The following is a 12,001-nucleotide window of genomic DNA, read 5'->3' as shown; positions in this document are numbered from 1 at the left end:
GTCCATCAGTTAACTATATTTGGCATTGTTGGAAACCCCTGTAATAAAGACAGCCTCAGGCAGTTGAAAGCAAATTCACTTCCTTCTCTATCTACCTTACAACTGAAAGGGGGAAAAAGAGCCTGAATGGCCCATGGACTTGTTTTGTTCTCTTGAGATCTGTAAAATTCAAGTACTTTTTTTATGGCCTTCTGGGCTCAAGGGCTTCTGGGTTTGTGCCTGTCAATAGTTCACTCAGCCTAAATGTCCTACAATTACCAGAGGATTGCAGACTCATCTAGGTGTCTCTATATTGGATCGGCCATGGCACAGGAATTCTTAACTCCACTTAAGTAAATGGCATCCCAGACCCAGCAGGCTGCCTCTACTGAGATCTGTAATCAATACTGGGGCATGGGAAAGCAATAACCAGCTTAAATAGTGTGAAATCATGCAGGAATAAAGGGGGCTTCTAAATGAGAGAAAAGCTACATACTCTCTCAACTTTAATAATTCTTTCACTTTTCATTAATATTCCCTCTTTTTTACAGATTGGGAATTCAAGAATATGTGTAAGCAAATTGCTTAAGATTACACAGCTAAGTAGTGCAGCCTAATTTAAACCCGGGTCTCTCATGCTCTGTGGTCCTTGCTCTTCACTACGGAAAGACAGCTAACATTTACTGGGCATTCACCAGCTACCTGGTACTACACTGGACACTTTGCTTAAATTATCTCATTCAACTCTATACTTACCCTAGGTGAAATGATACCGCAGTAACCAAGAACATCCATGCAGTAGAAGTTTATTTCTAGCCTACATAATAATCAAAGATAAATCTTCCTAATCAGCATTGTCTCTCCTTCATGCAGTCATTGGAGAACCCAGTTGCTTCTATCTTGTGGTTCATCCATACCTTAGGGCTTCATTGCTATTTGCATTTAGCACGCAGAAGGGAAAAGATGTGGAGAGGGCTCTCTCCAGAAGTTTTAGCTGAAAACAGCACTTGGCATTGCTTGCCTATATTCCAATGACTAGAACTTAGTCATATGACTACACTGAACTGCAAAGGAGGCTATGAAATGTGATCTTGTTGGGGCCTAGAAAAGAAAACAAATGTTTTGTGTCCCGCTAGCTGGTTCTTCCACTGGAAGATATCGTTATTGTCCCCATTTTGCAGATGAGAAAACTAAGGCTTGAAAAGATAAAATATCTTGCTCAAATTCACAGAGCTTGCATGCTACCTAGGCAGGATCAAGTCTGTCTAACTCTGGAAACTATACTTTATAGCTGCACTATCTAATAAAATTTTCTGATAATAGAAATACTCCATATATGTGCTGTCCAAAAGAGTAGCCACTGCCCACATACAGCCAGAGCAATTCTCTCCCAACCTCTCTTCTCTCTTTTCCTTTAAGCCTTTTTTCTATTTTCAGTGCCCTTATGTTAGGATCCCATCCCTTTTTTCTTTTTTCAATCAACACCATCCAAGGAGAAAATTCTACCCCTTCATGTATCAGGCTTCTGCTGCAAATGGGAGCCCTCGTAGGCCCAGTCTTTAATGATTCCAAAGGGGAAGGAATGGGTCTCCTTCAAATGGGGTCAACAGTAGGTTCTTCAATGCCAAGATAATTTTTCATCAGTGAGAATTAGATCTGATTTCCTTAATATCTATCTGGGAAGAGAGCACACCTTGCTAAAGCAGGTATTATGGGTTTTGGGTGTTTTTTTTTAAACCAGGAAACCACACAATCTGGTTTTAAATTTTTTTTAAAAAGAATCTTGGGAGTTAGTGTTTAAAGGATATAGAGTTTCAGTGCGAAGATGGAAAAGTACTGGAGACAGACGGTGGTGATGGTTGCACAACAATGTGCACTTAATGCCACAGAGCTCTACACTTAAAATGATTTTATGTTACATATCTTTTACCACAATAAAAAAATTTATTACCAAAAGAACCTCCTTCCCGTTACCATTACTTTGAACTTCCCATTGTGAAACAACTACTAGGTATTATTGTCCTAGGAGTGTTTGACCTGGCACACTTTACCTGATGATGGCTCTTGTCTCAGCAATCTGGGATGAGGGTATGACAGCTTCCAAGAGCTTTCTCACCCCCAGATTCCCCCCTCTCAAAAATCCTTCTAAGGCGGGAGGGGTGGTCCTTCTTTTCACCACCATTATGAACAAAGAACATAAAAAACGTGATGTAACCTGGTCAAACTATTTTGTTGGGACAGTTGTCCCAACATTTGTTCTGTCATTGACTAACCCCAAATATGATTTTGAAGAAATCACCTTTGGAAGATACTTTGACATTCTGAACTAAGAGCACCAAACAAACACTCATCAGTGCCCTGGTGAGATCATTTAAGGTGCAGAGGGAGCCCTCTTGTCATCCAAAGTGGACATTTCTCCCCTAGAGAGAATTTCCATCTCAATAAATCACAGATTCCACATTATTTAACCCATCTATGTCCACTTCTGTACTAAAACTTAAGATAGCTAATCAGCTACTGGAAGGACGCTTGAATAAATAAAACTAGGAAGCTAGACAAAGTTGCCGAATGATGAAGTGGAAGGAATATTCTAAGGAAAAAGTTTGAGAATCCCCTGATGCAACTTTGTGGCATAATTCAGACTGGTGGGGTCTCTGCTCTGTCCAAATGATGCTGTATGCTGGTGACCCAGACATTCATTTCTTTTTTTTAATTTTTTATTGTTATGTTAATCACCATACATTACATCATTAGTTTTTGATGTAGTGTTCCATGATTCATTGTTTGTGCATAACACCCAGTGCTCCACGCAGAATGTGCCCTCTTTAATACCCATCACCAGGCTAACCCATCCCCCCACCCCCCTCCCCTCTAGAACCCTCTGTTTTTCAGAGTCCATTGTCTCTCATGGTTCGTCTCCCCCACTGACTTACTCCCCTTCATTCTTCCCCTCCTGCTATCTTCTTCTTTTTTTTTTCTTAACATATATTGCATTATTTGTTTCAGAAGTACAGATCTGTGATTCAACAGTCTTGCACAATTCACAGCGCTCACCAAAGCACATACCCTCCCCAATGTCTATCACCCAGGCACCCCATCCCTCCCACCCCCCACCACTCCAGCAACCCTCAGTTTGTTTCCTGAGATTAAGAATTCCTCATATCAGTGAGGTCATATGATACATGTCTTTCTCTGATTGACTTATTTCACTCAGCATAACACCCTCCAGTTCCATCCACGTCGTTGCAAATGGCAAGATCTCATTCCTTTTGATGGCTGCATAATATTCCATTGTGTATATATACCACATCTTCTTTATCCATTCATCTCAGACATTCATTTCTGCTAATTATTCTTGGTTGCTGCTTGTATTCACTTGTTTAGTTACTTGTTTATTAACGTGAACCACTTCATCGTTCATGGCCCCCCTTGTTAATATTGAAGCTGAAAAACTTGCCTCAAGAGCTCAATTTTTATTTTTGCACTTTTGGAAATGTTGTTTTTAAACCTAGCCTTGTCAATAGGAAGGCTTCCACAAACTGAGTTGACATCCCAAGAGGCCATTGCATTGATTCAGTTTCTGTAGGACATTCAGCTACTCTGCCACATTTCAAACATTAAACAGGAAATTTTTTTTGAAGTATTGCAATCTGCAGCCATCCTGGGCATTTCTCTCCGTAAAGTGTTTTCAATAGAATTACCAAACAAAATAGTAAGAGAGCTATCTCTTAGGAAGTATAGCTTTTATAAAGAGAATCCTTGAGCCCAAGAGAAACGACCCATTTTTAGGTACTTGGCAGGACGCCACAGTCCCTCTTTCTGAGGAACTGGAGGAGGTATCAGCATCTCCTTATGGAAATGTTGCCTGTGAGATTCCAGCTGTCTGCAAAAGTGCTTGGATTTCCAAAAAAGTCTTGGGAAAAGCCAGGGTTTTGTCTGTGGGGAGCACATGAAATTAATATCAGGGGACAACAGGTTGACTGACTTCATAAGAAATGAATTATTTATTCCCTGAGAGCATATAAATTACCTTTCTTCCAATGTCCTTTGACTCATTGCAGAAAGGACACAAATGCTTTTGTGCCACACCAATAAGGAGAAGAAAGTTAGAATGATCATCTCCCCTGCCTCCACCCTATAGAGTTAGAAAGAAATGAGATGATGCCTACAGAGGCTGCTCAGGCTGGACTGCTCCAGCCAGAGTTCCATCTCACCTGGTGTGGTCTGCAGCTTCTTTGCTTATATAGGAACTCAGCTTTGTCCAATCACCCTGACGTGATGAGACCTGGAAAAATTGATTCATAGTAGAGGTAGATGCATAAGTCAAGAAGCCAAAATATTAAATTACAAAACTTTTAATACAATTTTAATAAATTAATTTAACAAGAACTGTAATCCTTGTGCTCCACACAAGGTTCTCCTTCCCTGATATCTGAATACTCATGAAGCAAAATTATCAATCAGAAAGTTACTTGGCAAAAAGATGGAAAAAATCAAGGCAAGGGTGTGTGAGGAGTCTTGAGAGATTCTACTTTGGTTAGCCATTTGACACGAAGACCCTCTGAAGAGTCTGATTAAGTTAAAAGGATATTTACTTTTAAAATGCATACAGTTCTAGGGCTTTGTGAATTCATTAAAGCTGATCTCTGGACTCCAGACCTCTGAGCTAAGCCATGGTGAGTTTTGTCAAAATATAATTTTCAAAAAGTTAAAAGCATGACTCTCATCCAACTATCAAATGAACATATGTCAAAGATTTTATTCACCTCATTCATTAATGAGGAAGCCAATAAGATGATCAGACTGTTCTCCAAGAGCATTTTGAAGAATCGGGTTTACATAGTCTTTTTCTTTAAACAGGACTAAGCGTTCTAGAGATAAAATTGGTTAATGTCCTTCACAGCAATAAATCATAAACTTCAGGGTTATCTTTGCTACCAGACAGAAATCATTGTATCATATACAAGTTTATCACGTATAACTTCACAGAGTCTGAGCACTGAGTTCATAGATAATAAATAGGAAAATCAAGCAATGGTATATTCATGTAGGAAAATAAATCATCCTTGGGAGGGCCTGTTAAAGCTTCAGCATGCCATTGAAAGGACTCACAGTCACACTTTTGGTTAGGTTATGGATATTTTTTTTTTCTTAATAGGCTCAGATAGGCCCCGAGTTCACATTTCTAGAACCTGATATATGCCTGAAATCCCTAAGTGTCTCCCTTCACCCCCTCTCCACCTCTGAATGGCTGGCCCATTCTTTTTTTTTTTTTTTTTTTTTGACACAGAGAGAGAAAGTATAAGCAGGGGGAGCATCAGGCAGAGGGAGAGGGAGAAGCAGGCTCCCCCGCTGAGCAGGGAGTCTGAGGCAGGCAGGGCTCGATCCCAGGACCCCGGGATCATGACCTAAGCCAAAGGCAGTTGCTTAACGGACTGAGCCACCCAGGTGCCCCTGGCTGGCCCATTCTTAACCTTCAGGTGTCGGCTCCAAACTCAGCCATTCAAAGACACCTTCCAGGCTTCATTGTTCATACCTGCATTCCTGCAGTTAGAATCCATCTTACCACCTTATCAGTCTTCCTCATGGCACCTACCATCATCTGTAATCATGTCTATTTGTTTATGTGGTTACTGTTGTGCAAATACCAAGGTCTGAAGGAAAGGAACTGGCCTATCTAATTCACCTCTGTCTCCTCAGCCCCTAAAAGTGCTTGCATATAATTATAGCTTGCATATAGTGCTTAATAAGTATCTGCTTAATGGACAGAAGCATGGATGGATGGATATATATATGTGTGTATATATATATATATATGCCCATATATACATTAACTAGATCCTATGAAGACATTCTGCCAAGTTTGTGCTATTTGGTCTGCCCTTTTAAAGGCTCTAAGAAAAACAGTCCTCTCATCCATTTATTCTTATCCTCACGTCTATTGACACTACTGATTAATTTACTAGTGTCATCACATCACTTTTGACCTGTGACACTTCCTTTCAAGGCAAGTCTAAATTCATTATGGAAGCTTTCTTTCCTTATTGTCAGTGTCTTAGAGAATCCCCAAATGCAGTCCATTTATCATTATATCCCCCTCCCGTAGTTTTTCTATCAAATTTAAACACATCTTTCCCTCTACCAGCCTCAGAATTCCAAGAAGGAAAAAAAAGAAGGGAAGAGTCTGGATGAGGTGGAAACCAGCAGGGAAAGACTCTCCTTCAGGGGGGAGGGGCTGGAATGAAAGTCACAGAAAGAAGAAACAGTGTCTTGGCCTCACCTGGCTCTCACAGCAGAGCTCTTGGAGGATAAGGGGACCTAAATTCTCAGAAAAGGAATGGGAAGGAAAGCAGCCTGGTAGATTTTCCAAAAATCAGGTCTCTCATTTCACTGGCATAGTTCACAGTCAGGTACATTACTTCCTTCAAACCATCTCTGAAATAGCAGGGACTAAGTCTCCTATTAGGAATGATGAATGCTGGCTTACCTTTAAGCCATGAGATTTGGAGGGGAGGTGGGAGAGTGATGGGGTGGGTGAGACAAGCAGGATTCAGTTAAGTCCTGGAGTAGCTGAGAAAAGAAAGGGCCATTCTCTATGTTCTGATTCTCAGAACCTTTTCTGTAATTTACTTATCTTTTTTTCCTTTCCTTTCCTTCTCCCTGGCAATTAAACATCTACCCAAATATTATTGTTGTTGACCACCTGCATGCCTGGTTGAACTGTCATTTAAAACATTTTATGACAGCTATCCCATGAAAGAGTAAAAAAATCACTAAATGGACTTGTCAGGAAGCATTACCTCCAGCTCATCTCCCCTGCAGACCAGCTGGCCCTCTTCATAAGCACTCTTGCAATTCACTCACCCCTGCCATTCCCAGTAATGAAACCCACTCTTGAAGGCATACAATGTGCCAAACTGCAGCAGACCTTATGACAGGTCAACATATGATCTAGAACAATGTTGTCAAACTTGAGCATGCATCAGAATCTCCTGGAGGTCTTGTTAAAACACAAAATTCTGGGCCCAAACCCCAGAGTTTTTGATTCAGTAGGTCTGGGGTGAGGCCTGAGAATTTGCCTTTCTCACAACTTCCTAGGGCATGCTGATGCTGCTGGTCCAGAGTTCACATGGGGAGAATCACTGATATTGAAGAAATAGTCAAGAGACAACCTCACTATCATGTTTCCCTCAAGTCACCCATCTCCACCTTAAAACTACTCTATATCTGCATCTATTGTTTCCTTCTTTCCAAAACTAGCTTATTCCTTTGCCCACTTCACTCTAGTTCTTCAAAATACTCAAAGGCTCTTCCACAGCTGGTCATTGATACAAAGCCAGTAGGAAGCATTGAGATCATCTAGTCTCTCAATCGGGGTTCCTCAGCTTCAACAATACTAACATTTGAGCCAGTTCATTCTTTGCTACAGGGGGCTGTCCCATGCATTGTAGAATATTTAACAGCATCCCTGGCCTGCACTAACTAGATGCCAGTAACACAACCCCATACCCCAAGTTGTGACAACCAAAACTATCTCCAGACATTGCCAAATTTCCCCTTGGGGGCAAAATTGCCCCTGGTTGAGAACTACTCTAGTCAAATGTATCTCTAATCGCTCCCTCTCTGGTGGGGTTTAAGAGTGAAAATTCATGACATCCCTTCCTGAGTTTGGTCCAAATGAGAAATAAAGAAGGAATTCAACAACTTGGAAATCAAACCAGCACTTCATTGCTGCTAAAGCAAGGAATGCTTCCTCTGGGGGAGGTTTGGGTTGTGACTAACAATAGCTGAGGAAGCCCACAGTTAATCTTAGGATGGGCAGAAAACAACCGTGTCAATGCCAGGCGGCACTCCAGTAGCCTAACTATGGCAGGAGTTCTCAACCTTGGACATGTATGGGAATCACCTGGGGAGCTTTAAAAATTATTGATTCCTAGACCCCATCTCAGATCGATTAAATAATTTCTGGGCATGAGGCCAAAGCATCAGCAATTTTGATAGGCTGCCAAAATGATTATAATGTGCACACATGGTGGGGAACCACTGCTCGACTCAATAGACTGAGAGGATTGAGCCCCTTGTTGGATTTCTCTGATGGGTACTGAGGGGACAGCAGTGTGATGCAGGAACTCCCAGCAAGTTTCTTAAGACCCAATGAGTCTTCAAAATTCTGCTGACATGTACATTATGTAAACTTACTACTATAGAGAACACAACATATTTACAGGCTTCAGAGGAGGCTTCCTGGGAGAACATAGCATCTAAGCCTGGACCTTGAAAGTATGTAAAAAGGCCCAGAAGTATGTGATTAATAGACCCAGTGCTACCACATTTTAACATGTTGGGACAGAGGCCCCAGGGCAGGATAAGAGATGGCAAAGCTACTGAAGTAAACAGCATCTTGTCGGTCATGCTAAGGAGTTTAGATTTTTTTTCCTGAGAGCAATGGGAGGCACTGAGTGTTCTATGCAGTAGAGTGACTTGGTCGTGTTTGAATTCTTGGGATTAGTATTCTGCCTTTTTTGTGGAATTTTGATTGAATGAGGGTGAGGCTGGAAGCAGAATATCTGGTTAGAAGTCATAGGACTTTCATACAAATTTTAGGATTGTTTGTTCCAGCACTTTGAAAAATGTCATTGGAATTTTGATTGGGATGGCATTGAAGGTATAGATTGCTCTGGGGCACGTACTGCATGGAGCACTGGGTGTTATACGAAAACAATGAATCGTGGAACTCTACATCAAAAACTAATGATGTACTGTATGGTGATTAACATAACATAATAAAATTAAATTAAATTAAAAGAAAAAAGAAGTCATAGGAGTAATCCAGGTAAGAGTTACTAGACGGGGATAACCAAACTTGGTACCAGAGTCGCTACTGGATAGAGAGAGAAGAGGAATGCCTCAAGAATTCATCCCTAATTCCTGGCATGGTCACATGGATAGAAAATGGCACCATTCCTTAAGATCAGACCATTGAAGGAGCAGGAGTTTTGGGTGGGAATGATGAGTTCAGTTTTGTACTTGCTAAGTTTAAGGTGTGTATGGGCCCTCCAGTGGGCTGTAGGCCCAGGATTGTCTCAGTTTTAGCACTGAAAGTTCTGCATCCTAGGAAACCATCAGTCTTGGGCAGACCAGGACAGTTCAACAATCTGGCAACTGATTGTTCAGACACTTTGAGTCTGACTCTCAGAAGAGAGAGCTGGGCTGGGGCGTAAATGTAAGAACTGTCAATAAATGGATGGTGTGTGTGTATGTGTGTGCACGCGTGTGTGTTTGAACATGAATGCAAGTGCACATGTATACGTGACTAGAGGAAAACACACCAAAATGATAACTGTTAACAGTGCACATTTCTTAGTGGCTAAATAATGAAGTTTTTTTTTTAAATTTTAATTCTGCTTTTCAAATTTTTCTACCTCAAGCCGTGTATTACTTTTGCCACAAGGAAAAAGAAAACACTAGTTTAAAATACACAATTTAAACAATAAATAAATAAAAATAAAATGCACAACTTTTGATATCAACACCAATTTTCTATATTTTCTTAGACCTTTTTAGTTCATATTTTAAAATTCAGAATTGAAATTATTTTTCAAAGCCCCAGAGGGTTTTCCTGATGATAGGCAAGCACATCTTAATTTTATATAGTAACATGATACAAAGTTAAGAAATAGAGCATGGATCAATTTGGCTTATCTCCCCTTAAACTCCCCTAAGAAGATCTTAGGGGTAAATAACCTGGCAATAGAGCAATTGCTTGGTGAGGCCATCAAACAAATCAGAGAAGGCTGCTGTCCTTCTATATACTTTTATTGGCTTCCTAAAATGAGTATCATATACCACATTTCTGCATTGTTCATCCTACAATTACAACCTTTATTACGCATTAAGTATATAAGGCAGTAAGCGGTTATTGTGTGCCTACTGTGTGCTGGGAACTATGCTGGGTAATTTCCCACATTCCATCTACTGTAATCCACACAACAAAATAGTAAGATTAACAAAGAAAGAAACTGAAGCTCAGCAAGTTGAATAAGTTCCTCAAAATTCACAGATCTTCTAAGGACAGAACCTGAAGCCCCTGGTTTTGAAGGTTTCCTAAAGCCCCATGGTCCTACTATCAGACCACACTATCTTCCGGAGATCCACTATCATGATGCTTGGGCTAAGTGACGATGATCTCCTGGGGGTATCAGGTTCAATCCTTATTTTCAAGGTAGAAGAAAAACAAAATGGAAGACTTATTTATCCATCATTCTCCATGACTGAAAGACGAGGGAAGAAGAGGAATGCCAAGGATATTCTTGCACCTTAGTATCACCCATCAGTCAGGAAACAAGAACCTCAGGGATTCTTGTAAGCTTGTTATAAAATCCAGAGAGTTCCATAATACTTTAACCCTCTTGGGAGCACCCATGTAGGCATAAAGGAGATGGTAGCGTGAACAGTTGTTTTTGTTCTTCTTGGTTCAAAATCAGAGATGATAAAAACTCTCTTTTGCTTTTCTGCCCCCTTTGTATGTACTTTATCTAATTCCAAATGCTTCCCAACATTTTCTCTTCAGAACTTCATCTAGGAGGTAGACAGGGCAGGATATATTATTTCCATTTTGCGGATGAAGAAATTGAGACATAGATTAAATCATTTGCACAGAATATCACAGAAGAAAAGCTGAGAAATTATTTTCTCCTCTGTATCAATCAGCATTCTGGCGGGGCATTTAGTAAAGGACTATCAGCAGATGTAAAACAAGAGATGGTAAAGTGCCCAGCAACTAACAATAGCAGGAAGCTTTTACCACTGCAGGTCCAAATGGGTGTTACACGCAACTAATGAACCATTGAACACTACATCAAAAACCAGTGATGTGCTATATGTTGGCTAACTGAACATCATAAAATATTAAATAATTAAAAATAAATAAAATAAAATATGAAGTAAATAAATAAATAAACAAGGAGAGGGAGTCAGGTTACCAGAAAGCTAAAATAGAACTCACTTCCCTCCTCCCCCCAGGAGCTGTGGCTCTGAAGGAACATAGGTAACTGCCAAAGCCTCAGCATGGCAGGGAAGCAGCAGAAGTAAATATCCTGTGATATTTACCCTCCTGCAGGTGCTTCTCCTAGTAGGAAGACAGCTCTTCACTAGTCTTTCTACTGGGTTTCCATTAATGCCATTCACAATCTCCTGAAAGCTCTTACTTCAGAACTGATGCTTTGTATGGCCTGTCTCTCTTTAGTGACAACAGTGGGTTCTGGGTGTGGTTGTTTCTTAAGCATGAGAAGGAGCCTGTTTGAGGACCATCTACCAGGACCATAAGGATACTGGACTGGAGAGTTCAAACCGTTGAGTGATTCAGTATTGATGGAGCTTGGAGTTCTGGGAGGCAATCTGATATGACCTCCCTTTTCATTCTACTGTGATGTGCTAAACTGAAACAGCATACCAAAAACTGCTGCTTTTTACAAATCAATTTTTCACCTGGGCACAGCCATCCTATCAGCTGTCGTCCCTGTGTTTCCAGGTTCCAGGCCTTGTAAATCCATCACCAATCAAACCCAGAAGCATAGAGTAAAGTGGGACAGTTTTTGGTTTCCATGCTTGCCTAGCTAGTTGTCATTTTGTTCCAGCGAGAAAGGACTTCTGCAAAACTGGAAGAGCAGGTAGACAACCAGCACTTGCTTCTGGCTCTTCCACCTACTTACAGGTGATTGGACCTCCTTGGATATGCCCCAGAGCTTAGTACCAAACCTCTCTGAGCTTCACTTTCTTCAGTAGTCAAGGGAAGGTAATAGTACCTGCCCTGATTCCATCGGATTGATTCATTCATTTATTCATTCACTTCTTCATTCAATAAATCTTAAATTGCCTACTATGTGCCAAGATAGCCTTAAGAATCCACATTAAAAAAAAATGTCATCAAGGTGAAAACCCAGAACTTTCAGAGCCATCTCAATTTCAATTATTTAAACCATTTATTCCTTAAAAGTGATTAACTGTTTGCTGAATATCTTTT

General features: G+C 40.6%; 1 protein-coding gene and 1 long non-coding RNA gene across 9 annotated transcripts in view; one reads left to right on the top strand and one right to left on the bottom strand.

Moving 5' to 3' along the window:
* CPNE4 (copine 4) overlaps nucleotides 1-12,001 on the top strand; it is a 499,753-nt gene that overhangs the window by 392,239 nt on the left and 95,513 nt on the right. The window lies entirely within an intron of this gene.
* Nucleotides 3,769-12,001, bottom strand: part of LOC113918130 — a 29,397-nt gene continuing 21,164 nt past the window's right edge. Inside the window, exons 2-3 of the long non-coding RNA XR_003518450.1 lie at nucleotides 4,194-4,264; nucleotides 3,769-3,915 (exon numbers count right to left, since the gene is read on the bottom strand). This is a non-coding gene — a long non-coding RNA (uncharacterized LOC113918130). The remainder of the gene's footprint in view (nucleotides 3,916-4,193; nucleotides 4,265-12,001) is intronic.

This window comes from Zalophus californianus, chromosome 1, assembly GCF_009762305.2.
Source record: "Zalophus californianus isolate mZalCal1 chromosome 1, mZalCal1.pri.v2, whole genome shotgun sequence".
NCBI lineage: Eukaryota > Metazoa > Chordata > Mammalia > Carnivora > Otariidae > Zalophus > Zalophus californianus.
This window is presented reverse-complemented; position numbering and strand designations above follow the sequence as displayed.